We start from the raw sequence: 16,778 nt of genomic DNA, 5'->3' as shown, positions 1-16,778 counted from the left end.
AAGCTTCATTCTTCACAACACAGCCAGCAAACGTGAGTGAATGGCAAAGACATACTCCTGTTCAAAAACCCTTCTGGATGTGATCCGAGCTGTCAAGAGGAATCAAAGCAGGACTTCATTCATGCCAGCAACTCCTCTCAGAATGCCCTTTCTCTCGATGAGCCGAGTGCCGTGGTAGCAGAACCCTCCCCTGAAGGCAAGTCTGCAAGGCCTCAGCTCTTCCGCACTTGTGGATTTACTGTCATGTATTGCCTGAAAAGTCAGTCTTAAAAGAAAGGAGAAACCCCAATTCATTATCTGAAAGAAAGAGCAAGAGCGGAAAAGGGGTCTGCAAAGAACAAAGTGGGACAGTTACCAGCTATACTAAGCGATTCCCTCAAACAGCATGTGGATGGGTAACAAATTATAAATAATAACTAACTCTATTGGAATAAAACAAGCAGACAATTCTGCTGCAGTCTTATAAACCAAAGCCTTTGGGAGAGATTTTTGGCTCTTGCATGGTAACACAAGCATCTTTGTAAGATACAAAGAGCAAAATTATACTATATGTAATCTCTCTCTCTCTCACACACACACACACACACACACACACACGGCCAGATTCTGATCACAGTTATACCACTGCAAATCTAAAGTAACTCTGGATAGACATGGGTGGGTGTAAATGTAATTGAAATCTACTCCAGAAATTGACACACAATTGTACAACAGAAAGCTAAGTTTTGGGGAGACAAGGAAATTCCACTGGGAAAAAAAATCAACAATATTTGAAACATAAAGAACCAATCTCTCACTTTAGTAGCAGCTAGAGGTTCTGCTGCAAATCACTGGAAGAAAAAAATCCTCAAGCAACATGTAGGTATAACAAAATTTGGGAAATATCAAAGATGGAAAAAATATTTTAAAAAACTCTAAATGTGTAAAGACATCTTGAAATGTGGGGACTTTTTATGAAATCCATATTTTAAAAAAGGCCTCCCAGATGGTCAAGCTCACACAGTTCAACTCATGCTTTGTTTACTCTTAATGACGAATAGATAGCAATTATTAACTTCAGTTTACAGAGTGGTAGCCATGTTAGTCTGTATCAGCAAAAAAAAAAGTGGAGTACTTGTGGCACCTTAGAGACTAACAGATTTATTTGGGCATAACCTTTCGTGGGCTAAAACCCACTTCATCAGATGCATGCAGTGGAAAATAAAATAGGAAGATATATATACACACAGAGAACATGAAAAAATGGGTGTTGCCACACCAGCTGTAACGAGACTAATCAATTAAGGTGGGCTGTTATTAGCAGGAGAAAAAAAACTTTTGTAGTGATAATCAGGATGGCCCATTTTCCCATGCTAATGTTTCCCCTACTGTTGCTCACACTTTCTTGTCAACTGTTTGAAATGGGCCATCCTGATTATCACTACAACCGTTTTTTTTTTCTCCTGCTGATAACAGCCCACCTTAATTGATTAGTCTCATTACAGTTGGTGTGGCAACACCCATTTCTTCCATGTTCTCTGTGTATATATATCTTCCTACTGTATTTTCCACTGCATGCATCTGATGAAGTGGGGTTTAGCCCACAAAAGCTGATGCCCAAATAAATTTGTTAGTCGCTAAGGTGCCACAAGTACTCCTCATTTTTTAAGTTCAGTTTAGTGCATTTCCTTTTTTCTGCAATCATTATTATTATTTACAAGATAAACTCAATCAAATAAGCTACGTAAGCATTTGTAAGACACCTGTCTCCAAAGTCTTTAAGTGCAAAATAATACACAAATATATATTAGTATCATCATAAATACAGAGTCAATAGTAAAGTATATATTAAGGAGAAGGCTGTATTTTTATAGAAGTTTCTGGCAATAGTATGAATCAGAAGAACTAGGCAGTTGTGTGCATGTGTAATGTACTGTACAGAGAAGCAATGTATAAATATGTATCATCTGCATCTTTTACTTGTGTACCTTGCCATGGGGCAGCCAGGCTCTGTACTGCTAGCCAGAGGTTGGGTCTGAGCCTGCAGTGAGCTATAGTAGTAAGTCAGTGCTCATCAATGTTAACTTCAGATCATCAGTTTATACCCAATTCAAACAATGACTGACTGGCTAACCCAGCTACGTCCTCAGTGTGTTTCTATGCAGTCATACATCGATCTTTCCTGTATTCACGGAAGAATAAGCAGAGCCCTTTCCAGACTGTCAAGCCAATTACCTATTGAAATGGCAAAGCTATTTCCAAATTCTCAAGAGCAAAACTGAGCACCTATAAATCTGCTCCTCGTTAACCTCTCCTCACATCCTGGGACAGAGTGACTCTCACTGCATTAACTCTGACACCAGTGGGGGCCATCAGAAACAAACCTGCAGGCCTATGTGGCTAAAATAGAGGCTTTCCAAGTCAAATGAATTCTGCATGAGGGGACATTGTCTAAGAGGCAGATAGAGAATTTAGCCCTGCAGCTTATGTTGACTTCAATATCAGGAGTAGGTGTGCTCCCTACTTACTAGAGAAGGGGTGTCCACATCACAGATGCCAATATCATAATGAGCATTAGCAACTCCCCCATGCTGGCAATCTCAGCAGAGAGGCCAGGAAATGAATTCACCAGAGAATTAACTAACCAGTTATCCCAAAAGGAGGTAGCAGGATATATTTGTAGATCTTGATTCTTAGGTGCCCCTCAGCACAGTATGAGTCCCTCACAAACATTAAAGGGATTATCTTCATGACACACCTGTGAGATAGGAGAGTATTATCCCTATTTCACAGATGGTGAACTGAGGCAAAAGAGAGATAAGTGACGTTTCCAAGGGAACTGAAGTCAGGTCACCAGTGTCTCAGACCAGTGCCTTAATTATAAGATTGTCCTCCTTTTCCCTCACCAGAAGTTAGCACAAGGGGCTGGGAGTCAAGAGCACAGGTTCTATTCCTAGCTGTGCTGTGTGACTTTTGGGCCAATCACTTAAATGTCACATGCCTCAGTTGCTCACTAATAACAATGGCATCTGTTTGAAAACACTTATGAAACCCAGACGAAAGGCAGTATATCAGTGCAAATTATTATTACGAAGCGGGTTCTTCCACATAAGGGGTAAGGCACCATAATGGGGCAGCGTTGGGAGAGCTTACACTACTGCTACCCATGTGGTATCTGCTTAGTAGAGAAGTAGAGAATGCCCCTCTCTAGGACTCTCAATCCAGCCCCTTTAGTTCAAACGCTTTATTGAATATTTATAAAATGCAAATACACAAACGTCTGCATAGACAACAATTAGAAAAAGATACTGGACATATTTATAATGTAGTTTAACAAGATCTAAGGTACATGAATATTTATAGTGCACTAAGAAAATTAATGGAAACATTCCAGCTACTGTATTAAGAAATGGACCCAAATGCTTCCTATGTGGCAGCATCTAATCTCTCAAACGCATACAGACTCAAGATAGACCTACCCAGATATCTACCCAGAGATGAGAGGAGTCTTTCCAGTGCCAAAGGAAGTTTTTAATCACAGCTGCTATTAAGATATTTATAATCTGGCACCTTTCACCAGTAATAAATTCACATCGAAATTGTAAAAGGAAGATGATTTAAAAGAGAGAGAGAAAGAGAGAGAGAGAGAGTCTTAAATATATCATGAGTGGCCAAGACATCACTCAGTGGTTTAAGCCTTTGAAAGCTCCCTATGAACACTGAGCTCAGGCCTCAGCCAGCCTACTTCTTAACATCTCCTGTACAGCAATACACATTTTATCTCCTTGACTCGGTCAATGAAAATGCCACCTTGTTCTGCAACCAAATTCCTCCTTTGCTTCCCTGACTGAAGGCGGAAGAACTGCAGAGAAGGCTTGACAAAGCATTAAACAAAGATAATGTCAAAACACAATCCTGCTCTGCTTGGATGGGGCAGGAGTAGATAACTCAATAGGTGTTTTTCATATCCAGCTTTGATGAGAGGCCTGGCAGGCTGGTTCCTAATGATAGTACCTGCAGCTATTAAAGAAGAGTTCTCTTTGAACAGCGATACAGTATTCGAAAAATCCAGTTTAGGAAGCCATAAGAACCAGCGATGGAAACAAACAAGGAGGGAGAATTTCATTACAGATACAAGACTCCTACAATTTTTCATTTTCACCTGTTTTTCCCTTCACTGAATTCCACCTGCCTGAATTGATTACATCCTAACTACCTGACTTCAGTGGGGACACCAGAATACCCAGACTGATGAACTAGACAGATTCAAATTTGCAAATTCTTATCCAAATTTCACAATTGTCAAATTTAATCCCATCTGAATTTATAACCTGAAATTCAGCCTAGCTCTAGTCAGATGGTAGAGACAGAATGGAGAAGACAACCCAGATATTGTTATTTATATTTAGCTATTCCCATCAATACACCAGAACGCTTTCACCCTTCGTATCCCATTGTATATTCCGCAGAGCCGAGTGAATGATTTGCAATTGATCATTTAGATGAATTTCACAAGTAAACTTATTTGCTAGAATATTCACAGGAAGCAGAGCCAGAAAGGAGGGGAAAACACAGCCTCCAACAGCGGTAGGGAGAGCAAACTCCTAAGTAGTTTTAAGCTGGCGCTTGATATGTTTATGAATAGGATTATGTTATGGGGTAGCCTGCTATAGCAGGCGACTGGACCTGATGACCCAAGAGATCCCTTCCACTCCTGTGTCCTATGTAAACGAAACAGAATCTTTTGGGAAGTTCATGACAGTTTAACATATTTGGGATGAAAAGTACATTTTTTTTCATTGGGCCACTTACTGATTCCAACGCACATCGGCAGCACAAAGAACACAGTGGTGGTTACTGGAAAAAATAAGGATTTGCCTACTTTTTGCACATTGGTATCAAAGACAGATGCTGGCCCCCTCCCCCACATAAAATAGCAAGCAACTTGTGACTATGCAGGAACTTGGAATATACTGACATTTTAGTGGTGACTGCTGCCACACAAGGTGGATTTCTTGGTGGTACTGGAAGCAAAGAGTATCCGAAATCATCCCAGAAAGCCTATTCTCATGACTTTCTCACCCAGATTTGCCAAAACAAGAGATGGTGACGGTTTGGAAAAGCAGCCAAAAGGTTGGGAACTGTTCTGAACAAAACCTCATTAGGTTTGGAGGTTCAAGTCAGTAATGCCCAAGTTGCAAATATCATTGCTTGCATTAATCGGGCTACTGCCACTATATGGCTATTATTATTATGTCTTAGTTGTATTATCATATTGCCTAGGAGCCCCATTCATGGAGTAGGACCCGATGGTGCAAGGTGCTGCACAAACACAGAATAAAAAGATGGTCCCCACCTCAAAGAGTTTACAATCTAAGTATCTGTGCATTTGACATGTCTTAAATTAGCTTACTACCAGTCCCAAAGGGTAGACAAAAAAAAAAAAAAAAAAAAAGGAGACAGTCTTTATTCCAATGATCTTACTAACTAAATACTGATTGGCACTTGGCATTTCAGCCAGAGGTCTATACACAGCAGGTGCAGGGAAGAGAACATAGTTGTCAGGTGCTCTAGCTGGCCCACTGGACTAGGAAGGCCCATTCTGCACTAGTTGGAGATTTTGATGGCTTTCAAGGTTAATCTAAGATATAGCCTATTGCAGCAGCCAAGTCACTAGATAACCAAGGTGTAGGGTCACTAGAACAAGATCCAAATTGCAGATGTGGGGTGCAATTTCATTGTCGGCTACGGATTAAACACCTTTGCGCTCCCTACCCCTGAGAGTTTTCTGTCCCTTATAAGGAGGCCATGGATACTAACAGACATTAATGATGTTCAGTCTCCTCGGATTGTTCTCAGACTCACTTTCCCTGCTTTGTATTCCTTGCAATCACAGCTTCACTGCTCCAAAGCCAGCACAAATATAAAACACATATATTCAGATTTGATACTATTACAGTGGCAGCCCAAAAGCTTTTAAGCCATTAAACCTGCCCTGATGATCTCTTTATAGTTTTATATACTGCATGCACTCTAATGAAAGGATGTCAAAGCCGTGTTATCTGGGCAATTCACATTTGCCATACACACAGCATGCAGATCACAGGCTCTGATACTGGATTGCAGAAGGACGGGTTTTTATTAATGAGAGTAACTCTGCACAACTGGAATTCTGTGTGTATGTAAGTAAGTGTGTCTGTCTGTCTGTCTGTGTGAAACAGAGAGAGAAAGGAAGAAGTGAGGGGGAATGAACCGAATCAAGGAGCTTTCACAGCAAAACTGAGAGGAGCTTTAAAATTAAAAAAAAAAAAAAGAAATCAAGAGAGAAAACAACATGAAACAAGAAATAGTTTCCTCAGTGTGGAACTTGCAGAGAAGCAAATGGCAACCACATTTCATTTCCTCTCCTCAGCTGAAAGCAGAGGTAGACTTCCCTGTCTCCAGCCTGCTTTGAGTAAACAGTGTATCCTCTGATACTGTTCCCTCTCCTCTTCCAATCTGCTTTAACCCCGTCAGCCCTCATCTGTTTCTAAAGCATCGTCTGCCGATAGATCTCAAAGCACCTGGGAAACATTAATGAATGTAGCCTCACATGGCAGGTAGAGAAGTATTGCAGTCCCCATTTTTCAGATGAAGAAAGTGGGGGGACAGAGAGGTTCAGTGACTATGGTCACACTAAAAGTGAGTAGTACAGAAGAGAAACCAGGTGTCCTTACGTCCAGTCTTTTGTCTGATCCACTAGACCACTCCTCCTCCCTGGTTATTCAAACATCTTAGTGCTGCACAAAGCAAGCTCAAACAAACCACAACAGCAAATTGCAGCCAGGAGAGCCCTCAATTTATATTTAAAAAGAGTGAATCTGTCACCTGACTGGATCTCTCTGGGGAAGAGAAGAACAAGGCATGTCACCGCCTACATTCTGAAGTGCACATGACAGGGATAGATTAATTAGTAACAGACCCTTACAGGAGGGCAGAGAAGGGAGTTTTGCCATTGACTTCAATGGGAGCAGAATCAGGGCCTAGGTGCTAATTCAGAGCTTTGATCTTTGCAGTGTGAAGACCACACCGGATTAGAGTGGTGGAGGCGGTGAGTGTGGTGGTGGATATAATTAAAAGAGGACGTACGGAGCACAAACTCCACTCCTGAAAGTAAATCGACCCTGTACAGATATTCTTAAAAGAAGTTGTACTCATTGCTCTAGCTCCAGTCCCACTTATTTTTTTCCACATTTTAAATATTTTAAATTCAACGTGTTAATTATACCATGGAAATAACATTTTTTTTCCCTTCCCAGCAGCGGGTACAGATAGACATTAAGTTGCTGACAGCTCAATCTCATTTTGTCTGCCTAGCGATGAGGAAACTGCAAAGCAAGACAATGAGGATGTACTTTTTGAGAGAGCAATTTTTCTGCTCCATGCTAATGATAGCCAGGTGAGTGATTTGTGGAGTAAAGACACCACTCTGTGGCTAAAATGCAAGTGTGCAATTTCTGATCTCAGCTGATTTCCATCAAGGGCAAGAATTCAAACACAGGTATGTACACATTAGGAATTATCCCTCTTCTCAGAAAGTCCCAACTATACATATACAATGATGGGGTCTAAATGAGCTGTTACCACTCAAGAAACAGATCTTGGAGTCATTGTGGATAGTTCTCTGAAAACATCCACTCAATGTGCAGCAGCAGCCAAAAAACCGAACAGAATGCTGCGAATAATTAAGAAAGGGATAGATAATAGGACAGAAAATATCATGTTGCCTCTATATAAATCCATGATATGCCCCCATCTGGAATACTGTGGAAGATGTGGTCGCCCCATCTCAAAAAAGATATATTGAAATTGGAAAAGGTTCAGAAAAGGGCAACAAAAATGATTAGGGGTATGGAACGGCTTCCGTATGAGGAGAGATTAATAAGACTGGGACTTTACAGCTTGGAAAAGAGATGGCTAAGAGGAGCTATGATTGAGGTCTATAAAATCATGACTGGTATAGAGAAAGTAGATAAGGAAGTGTTGTTTACTACTTCTCGTAACACAAGAACTAGGGGTCACCAAATGAAGTTAATAGGCAGCAGATTTAAAACAAATAAAAGGAAGTATTTCTTCACACAACACACAGTCAACCTGTGGAACTCCTTGCCAGAGGATGTTGTGAAGGCCAAGACCATAACAGGGTTAAAAAAAGAACTAGATAAATTCATGGAGGAAAGGTCCATCAATGGCTATTAGCCAGGATGGGCAGGAATGGTGTCCCTAGCCTCTGTTTGCCAGAAGCTGGAAATGAGTGACAGGGGATGGATCACTTGATGATTACCTGTTCTGTTCATTCCCTCTAGGGCACCTGGCATGGCCACTGTCGGAAGACAGGATACTGGGCTAGATGGACCTTTGGTCTGACCCAGTAGGGCCATTCTTATGTTCTTATGTTCTTGGCCTGTTCTTTTGAACAATGAACACAGAAATTTCTAGAGCTTTCTGGCCTTGAAAATGTAAACTGATCAACCACTGCTTTTGACCTTTGAATCCCACACCCATCACTTCTCAGTTCTGGAAGTGTGCTTAGAGCCGTTCTGCACTATGAGGAGGCTAGTTGTCATTGATGGTCCCACAGCTGCTTGCTGACTGGCTGTCTCCTCTAGTGAACAGATATTGTGGCATCTGGCCAGGAGGGGCACAGTGTAGTATCTTAGGGGGCAGCCTGGACTCATGGATTACACAAGGGATTCACCCGAGTCTGACACCAGCTCCCTTAGCAGCCTCCCTCAAGTCACTGAACCAGCCTGCCTTCATTTCCCCATTTTTAAATGGGGATGATTACTCCATCCCTCACACGGGGGTCAGGACTGGTAGCTAATGTTATAAAGTCCTACTGTTTCTGTGCTCGCATCCACCTGAATGCAAACGAAATGCTCCAGCAGCTGGTAGCCTAGTGACCTCCACCTTATTTGAGTGGTCATCCTTTGTGTCTGTGTGGGGAGTGGGGGGATGTTTTTAAACCTTGGTGGCTATGCAGAGACCCCAACACAGGCAGCTGGGCTCCACTTCAACTACAGGAGGAGCAGGGAGAGATGGTATCAGGGTTCCTTCCCCACTCTGAACTCTAGGGTACAGATGTGGGGACCTGCATGAAAGACCCCCTAAGCTTATTCTTACCAGCCTAGGTTAAAAACTTCCCCAAGGTACAAACTTTGCCTTGTCCTTGAACAGTATGCTGCCTCCACCAAGCGTTTTAAACAAAGAACAGGAAAAGAGACCACTTGGAGACGTCTTCCTCCAAAATATCCCCCCAAGCCCTACACCCCCTGTCATAAATATAAAGGAACACCTTTAAATCCCTCCTGGTCAGAGGAAAAACCCTTTCACCTGTAAAGGGTTAAGAAGCTAAGATAACCTCACTGGCACCTGACCAAAATGACCAATGAGGAGACAAGATACTTTCAAAGCTGGAGGGGGGCGGGGGAACAAAGGTTCTGTCTGTCGGTGTGATGCTTTTGCCAGGAACAGAAAAGGAATGGAGTCTTAGATCTTAGTAAGTAATCTAGTTATATATGCGTTAGATTCTGTTTTGTTTAAATGGCTGATAAAATAGCTGTGCTGAATGGAATGGATATTCCTGGTTTTTGTGTCTTTTTGTAACTTAAGGTTTTGCCTGGGGGGACTCTCTATGTTTTGAATCTGATTACCCTGTAAGGTATTTACCATCCTGATTTTACAGAGGTGATTCTTTTACTTTTTCTTCAATTAAAATTCTTCTTTTAAGAACCTGATTGCTTTTTCATTGTTCTTAAGATCCAAGGGTTTGGGTCTGTGTTCACCTATGCAAATTGGTGAGGATTTTTATCAAGCCTTCCCCAGGAAAGGGGGTGTAGGGTTTGGGGAGGATTTTGGGGGGAAAAGATGTTCCCAAGCGGGCTCTTTCCCTGTTATATATTTGTTAGACGCTTGGTGGTGACAGCAATAAAGTCCAAAGGCAAAAGGTAAAATAGTTTGTACCTTGGGGAAATTTTAACCTAAGCTGGTAAAAATAAGCTTAGGGGGTTTTCATGCAGGTCCCCACATCTGTACCCTAGAGTTCAGAGTGGGGAAGGAACCTTGACACCCCCTTTCCTGGGGAACGCTTGATAATAATCCTCACCAATTTGTACAGGTGAACACAGACCCAAACCCTTGGATCTTAAGAACAATGAAAAATCAATCAGGTTCTTAAAAAAAGAATTTTAATGAAAGAAAAGGTAAAAGAAACACCTCTGTAAAATCAGGATGGAAAATACTTTACAAGGTATTCAGATTCAGAACACAGAGGATCCCCCTCTGGGCAAAACCTTAAAGTTACAGAAAACAGGAATAAACCTCCCTCTTAACACAGGGAAAATTCACATAAAACAAAAGATAAACTAATCCGCCTTGCCTGGCTTACCTATACTGGTTGCAATATTGGAGACTTGGATTAGGATGGGTTGGAGAAGATGGATTTCTGTCTGGCCTCTCTCAGTCCCAAGAGAGAACAACCACTTAAACAAAGAGCACAAAACAAAACCCTCCCCCCACCCCCCCCCCCCGAAGATTTGAAAGTATCTTGTCCCTTATTGGTCCTTTGGGTCAGGTGCCAGCCAGGTTAGCTGAGCTTCTTAACCCTTTACGGGTAACAGGATGTTGCCTCTTGCCAGGAGAGATTTTATAGCACTGTATACAGCAAGGTGGTTACCCTTCCCTTTATATTTATGACAGATAGTCTAAGATCCCCTGCTCTCTTTATATATAGTCAGCTATGTTTGGATGCATCCCCCACTTCGCAAACTCCAGAAACAATCCAAAATGCCACTTCCATCGAGTGGTGTTATTACATGGACAGAAGTCAGATACATAGAGGGCAGGGGCTGAAAAACTGTTTTCACAGGCTCATCCAAATCTGTTAAGACTGACTCTTTATAACCAGTAAGTCAGGGAGGTTTGGAAGAAGTTGTGAGAGGGAGCAATAGCTGTCCCAATAGTCCACAGATCTACTAATTCTGGCCCTTTGAACTCAGAGGGAGGCCTGGGCTAATGAGTTCAGAGCCCTGGCCAAAATACACAGTGTGAAAAGCTCAGAGTGATAGGACAGTGTCAGCCCTGGAGGACTTAGAATTTGTGTCGTTAAGAGCCAGAACTTTCAACTGCATTGATGCACGATGCCAGTTGACTCAAGGGATAAGTGATACGGTCCCTATGCCATCCTTTCAAAGTCTGCTCAAGTCGGGAGTTTTCAGGTCAGGGATCTGACAGGCTGCAGATGTTTTCTCAATATTCCTGCCTGACGCGTAGGAGTGAGACTTTCAGGTTTGCTGCCAGACCATAGGCAGAGCTGTACGGAAGAGGCCCTCGGCAGGAGCGTTAGTGTCAATGAATGGCGATTATTGAAGCAGTACAGGATGCTCGGTGTGGGAACTCTTCTGAGGTCTGGTGATGGATCGATGATCCAGAGAACAACCTGCCATTCTGCATGCTGTCCACAGCAGCTGAGCAACATTACAACTAATGGGCTTGTTGCAAACTGTGGGGATGGGAAATTATGCTGTTGCTCCTGTCTCAAAGGAGGAGACAGTCTGATCTGTGTCTAGCTCGGAATAAATTCCTTGGTGTTTGGTTTTTTTTACCGTCATTTTGAGCAGGAGTTATTCCTCTTAGAACAGAAGCGGAAGCAAACGTTAACTCAAGACAACCAGGTGTTAAAAATGTATGGCCTAGTTTTGAAGAGGCATTGAACACCTGCAGCTCTGACCTGACTTCAATGGTAGATGAAAGTGCTCCGCGTTTCACAGGATCACACCCTAAAACACATGCCAGTATTATTGAGATGCAACACTCTACCACAATATTGCCCAGTGAATTTAACAACCACCACATACCCCAATTTCTGTGTCTGGTTTTCATCTTTGCAATGTCTCAGGACACAGCATTCTGGGAGGTAGGGACATATCTTATCCCCATCCTAGAGACAGGGAAACTGAGGCACAAATTTCCTGCACTTTTTGGGGAGGGCTAAGAAGGAGGGGGGTTCAATGGAAAAACTGAAAAATAACATACAATTATTTTTTAAACTGAAAATTTTCACTGAAAACTGAAAAAAATGTACAAAAATCAATTAACTTTTAGCCGCTGGTTTTTCACAGAAATTTTTTGTTTTGGTTGAAAAGTGATTTTTCTTTGAGAAAACATTTTGACAAAATATTTTCAGCCACCTCTGCTTTCCCACATGCATTACATACACTCACTGTAACTTATCCACTCCACACTCACTGCATCACACATACACTCTGCAATGTTTTTGTATTAGCAGTTTTAAGGAAAATTCTTTTAGTTATTAAATGCATTTCCAGCCCTATAAAAGGCTGCACCATTTCATCATTCAGACATGGAAGGAGGAAGGTGATTCCAATCAAATAGACCAGGGATCGGCAAACTTTGGCACGCGGCCCATCAGGGAAATCCGCTGGTGGGCCGGGCCGGTTTGTTTACCTGCAGCCCCCATTGGCCTGGAACGGCGAACTGTGGCCAGTGGGAGCTGCGATCGGCCAAACCTGCGGACGCTGCAGGTAAACAAACTGGCCCAGCCCGCCAGCGGATTTCCCCGATGGGCTGCGTGCCAAAGGTTGCCGATGCCTGAAATACACTAAAATTAGTCCGTCCCCTAACTTATTCAGGACTGGACAACATGACAACCAGAAATGTGCTCCTCCCGTGTAAATAGACCCACTCTATAGCCTTCAAATTAAAAATATAAGAACTGCCATACTGAGTCAGACCAATGGCCATCTAGTCCAGTAGCCTGTCTCCAAGAGTGGCTAATACAAGAGCTTCAGAGGGAATGTACAGAACAGGGCAATTTTTGAGAGATACACGTCTCTCTTCCTCTCCTAGTTTCTGGCAGCCAGAGGTTTAGGGTCACCCCACACACCGGGTTACATCCCTGACGATCTTGGCTAATAGTCATTCCATTTCTCCTGCAGGAAGGGAGGTTCTTTTTCTCAGGAACTCAATGCATCCAATAGGACACGACTTGCAAGCTGGGGGATTTTAAAAGATCCTGTCTGGTGCTTCTGAATGTTCATCAGAATGGACATTATAGAGGAAACAGCTGCCAGGACAGCTGCAGATTCCAGCATCCTTGAAGGGGTTAATCATCACTAAGGGTCATGTTGATGAGAAGTTTGTTAATGAAAACTGCTGAAGTTTTCGTACCAAGAAATCCCAATGAACTGGAGACACCTAGAGAAATTAATTAGATTCCCCCCACACTTTTATATAGTGCAGTACAGAGAGATTCCCCTCCCCCCCCCCGCCCCACTCACTATTTTGACCTGTGGTATATTCTGGAGCTTATCCCAATGGAAGTCCCCTAAACTAAGCTATCCTTAGTTCTCTCAGAGATTCTGAAGGTATTGCTTTGTCAGTATTCAGGGGGAAGAGCCAGTTTTGTTTTTTTATTAAGGTGATGACCCCAACATGCATGAGTTCAAAGCTCCTCCAAAGTAGATCATTGTTGTTTCATGTTTGGGTCCAGGGTTTTTGTGACAATTAGAGTTTGATGACCTTTCTGAACCTCTAAGGCAATCACACTGAGCGAAGCCTGCTGTTACAGCTGAGAGCTGTTTCAATCAGCTAGCACAAAGAGGTAGGTCGTTCTAAGGCTGGTTGAAATTTTCCATCAAAATTGTTTGGTTGGTTGGTTGGTTGGTTGGATTTTTTTTAAAGAAAATTGTGGTTTTTTTCCCCAACAAAGTTGAATTTTTCACGAAGTGTTTGCTGCCCACAGAAAATGTCAAGTTTCATCCCCAACAAATGAAACCTTAGCAGGGTTTGGATAAAAACTGGAAAAAAATCAGCCAAAAGCTCTTTTCAGTTTTTGGCCGGAAATTTTTGATTCTTGGTTTTTCAACAAAAAGTGGGAGATTGCTGTGGGAAACAGACAAAAAACACTTCCCCGCCCCCATATTAACTGACGTGTTCTGTGGGGAAAAAAACCCCATTTTCTGACCGGCTCTAGTCATTTCATCTGCCAGGTCACTCTGGATCTTGGCTATCGCCACTCCGTGAATGACTCTTTTATTTGTTTGAGGCAGAGAAACCAGGCTAGACACCAGTGGAAAAATCTCAATCAATTGAGCTTCTATGAAGAAAAGTGTGCTGTTATTGCAGGGCAGCAGCATTTGAATAGATTAGCTGGTTTCTCGTTACTCAGTATTCAGAGGCAGGACTGTAGAAGCTTCCATACTGAAGCTGGAGCAGCAGGGTTTCTTATCAGCCTGAAGCGGGAGTAGAGCTTTGTTCTACATAGTGGAAGTGATTGGCAGCAAGAACTCTTGGATAGGTTAGTCAGCCGCTTTGCTAGGCACACTCATGTACATCACAGGTCAAGGAGATCTCTTCCTAGACTTATCCTGATACCACTTCTGATGAGGGATCCTACTTCTGGACCTCAGTTGGCATCAAGAAGCTCATGAACTCCTGTCAGAGCAAAGATCAGGGTGGGCCCTGTCCATCTGAGAATGATTGGCATGACACTCTTCCTGCTCAGAGCGCTGCAATCAAAGCCACCTCAAGCTTATTGCGGCCCCCTGTTAATTAGCACTACCCCTTTCTCTGCTATGAGTTGGGAATGATCTCATGGGATGCAGGTGGTAGCATGCTGAAATGAATTCCTGCCTTAGTTTAGATATGTCACAATAGGCACTGTAGACATCTGGTCCCTGGAGTAAACGTGTTGGATTCGACAGATTGGGGTAGTGGGAGAATGCTGCCACTGGTCACAAACCACTAGCTCTGGATTGGACCATGAGACCACAAACTGTACCGGCAAAGGTCAGACATCCATCTCCAATAGCAAGCCTCCCCTGTGTAACAACTGAAGGAAGGGTTTATGTACGTGCAAGTAGCAGATTAGCAACACAAGATCAGAATCAACTTGGCTACTCTAAAACATGCTCGCAGCTGCAGCACAGATGTCTGAATCCCTAAGGAGACCTGGCTTGCTTTAGAGAAGAAGGAGGGTCTTGTGATTAAGGCACTGGACGGGAACACTCCAGAGATCTCGGCTTACCACAGACTTCCTACGTGACATGAAGCAAGATGCTTAATCTCTGTGCCTCAACTCCCCATCTGGAAACTGGGGATAAAACTACTTACCTACCTCATGGGGGTGCAGTGAGGTGCTCAGACACTACTCTTACATTGTAAACTCCTCAGGACAGGGAACAGTGTTTTTATACACTGCCTAGCACAACAGAGCCCTGGTTCGGGCCTCTAGGCACTGCTGCAATACCACCACCAACTGTGGTAATAGGGCTATATAAGTGCCTGGGTGGATACAGTATCTTGGAACTAACCCCTGGAAGTTTTTCCACTCAACACAATACAGGATATGCCAGATTGAAGCTTTTCTTTGGCTTTTCAATCTTCATAGGCTGCAACCCACATTATGAAAGAGATGCTGCTGTGAGAAGGAATAGGGTCCCTTTTCAACTGCTGTATGGTGGGGAGAGGTGGGAGAAGGGGATTAAAGGAATAAGGATTTGGTTACATTTGATGGCTGTGATTTTCTCTTTAACTAGTCTGCTGATCCTAGTCACTCTATCCTATAAACACACGAGTTCACCCAATTCAATTAAAAGGCAATACATTTAAAATAGACTAAAAAAGTATTTTCTTTTAACACAATTATAATCAACCTGTGGAACTCATTGTCACAGATTATTATCAAAGCAAACAGCTTAATAAGATTTTTAAAAAGCCAGACATTTAAAATGAATCAGAACCACATCTACAGTCGCAGTAGTTGGAACAACAACAAAATTCACATGGCCTATCAATCCTCAGGCTTCAGGGCATAACCTGATCACCAGCTGGAGTCAGGAAGGCATGTCTCCTGTAATAAGTAGTACCGCATGGTTAGTTGCTTCATATGGGTTTTACAACTTCCTGTGATGCACGCAGCATTGGCCACTGTTGCAGACAGGATATCAGATTAGATGGACCACTAATACAGTGTGCTGTGGTATGTCAGCTCCTATGTTCTCATAGTGTAAAACTGTGTACTCCCGGCATTAAATACACAAACACATTCCCTAACCTAATGTAACTTCAGAAGGCCAAACTGCACGCTATTTCAGGAAACATGCCTTGAGCAACACTTTCATTAATCTACAGCTGTTTGAGCGAATTATTAAGGGTAGAAAGCGACAGATTTTTCCCCCCTTTAAATCCAACATAATTGCAAGTGAATATTTCTCATGGGCTTTGAGAGTCTGCTTTCGGAGCCAGAAATGTGTAACAGCCACTCCAACTACAATTTTATGGTTGGATTTTAAACATGGATAAATGAAGCAGACACAGAACATGAAACACAACCGGAGCACTGGCTTTAGACAGTTGCATGATGGCATCTCCAGGACTTTAGCACACAATAAATATTCACCACAAAACCCTCCTGGCTAGTCTAGTTTTACCAATCTATGCTGTAGAGTCCTCCCACTCCACCAGACCCACCACTGTTTGCCTCCAACACATGATAGACTGACAAACTTCTCTGAAATTGCACAGCAGTCCCTCTGCTCTATGCGGTTCCCTTCATAATCCACCTTGTTCCTTCCTTTCTGAGTGTGGCAGAGAAACACAACCCTTTGGGGGCAAGGACTGTCAGTACAGCACCTGGCACAAAGGGGACCCAAGATGGTTGAGGCTGGTAGGCACAATCACAATATAAATAATAAGGTAGGAAGAACTGAGATCCTCACATTGCCCCCCACACTGTCCTT

The 16,778-nt window shown here is 42.7% G+C and overlaps 1 protein-coding gene and 1 long non-coding RNA gene across 3 annotated transcripts in view; both read right to left on the bottom strand.

Annotated features, from left to right (window-relative positions):
* The window catches only part of LOC141990438 (uncharacterized), an 88,921-nt gene extending 78,473 nt beyond the window's left edge, over window positions 1-10,448 (bottom strand). The window contains exon 1 of the long non-coding RNA XR_012640176.1: window positions 10,406-10,448. This is a non-coding gene — a long non-coding RNA (uncharacterized LOC141990438). The remainder of the gene's footprint in view (window positions 1-10,405) is intronic.
* GRIP2 (glutamate receptor interacting protein 2) overlaps window positions 1-16,778 on the bottom strand; it is a 478,986-nt gene that overhangs the window by 338,482 nt on the left and 123,726 nt on the right. The window lies entirely within an intron of this gene.

The sequence above is a fragment of the Natator depressus genome, chromosome 7, assembly GCF_965152275.1.
Source record: "Natator depressus isolate rNatDep1 chromosome 7, rNatDep2.hap1, whole genome shotgun sequence".
Lineage (NCBI taxonomy): Eukaryota > Metazoa > Chordata > Testudines > Cheloniidae > Natator > Natator depressus.
Note: the sequence above shows the minus strand (reverse complement) of the source record. Positions and strands in the feature narration are given on the sequence as shown.